This window comes from Chiloscyllium plagiosum, chromosome 9 (assembly GCF_004010195.1).
Source record: "Chiloscyllium plagiosum isolate BGI_BamShark_2017 chromosome 9, ASM401019v2, whole genome shotgun sequence".
Lineage (NCBI taxonomy): Eukaryota > Metazoa > Chordata > Chondrichthyes > Orectolobiformes > Hemiscylliidae > Chiloscyllium > Chiloscyllium plagiosum.
Genome location: NC_057718.1, coordinates 29,253,852 through 29,254,553, shown reverse-complemented (window position 1 = coordinate 29,254,553; position 702 = coordinate 29,253,852). Strand labels below are relative to the sequence as shown.

At 47.6% G+C, this 702-nt stretch overlaps 1 protein-coding gene across 5 annotated transcripts in view; it reads left to right on the top strand.

Annotated features, from left to right (window-relative positions):
• Positions 1–702, top strand: part of LOC122552723 (tetratricopeptide repeat protein 7A-like) — a 421,938-nt gene that overhangs the window by 61,204 nt on the left and 360,032 nt on the right. The gene's annotated exons all lie outside the window — the stretch shown is intronic.

Genomic DNA, 702 nt, shown 5'->3' with positions numbered 1-702 from the left:
CTAAGGGCTGTGATCCTTTGTAGCTTAGTAATAGAGCGCCTATCAACATACGCTGTCTCAGCTGCCTTCAAGTGAGCCTCGCGTAGGTGCAGTTGATCTCCCTTTTGTCTTTTCTGGGTTGCAGAATATGAGATGATCAAACCTCGTGCATAAGCCTTAATGGTCTCCCACATCGTCGGCAGGTTACTGGCCGTACCTGAATTAATTTCCAAAAAGGTTTTGAGTGCTTGAGAAAAACAATTTATAAATTTGCTATCCTTCATTAAGAAGGAATCCATACGCCAATGTTGGGGGCCTGTCCCATCGTCCCTAGTCTGAACTTCCATATGTACTGCGGCATGATCAGAGATTGCTATATTACCTATTTTGCAGGACAATTTGGAATTCAAAAGGTAAAAACAATGACTGCAGATGCTGGAAACCAGATTCTGGATCAGTGGTGCTGGAAGAGCACAGCAATTCAGGCAGCATCGAGGAGCTTCAGCAAAATCGACGTTTCGGGCAAAAGCCCTTCATCAGGAATAAAGGCAGAGAGCCTGAAGCGTGGAGAGATAAGCTAGGGGAGGGTGGGGGTGGGGAGAGAGTAGCATAGAGTACAATGGGTGAGTGGGGGAGGAGATGAAGGTGATAGGTCAGGGAGGAGAGGGTGGAGTGGATAGGTGGAAAAGGAGCTAGGCAGGTCGGACAAGTCCGGACAAGTCA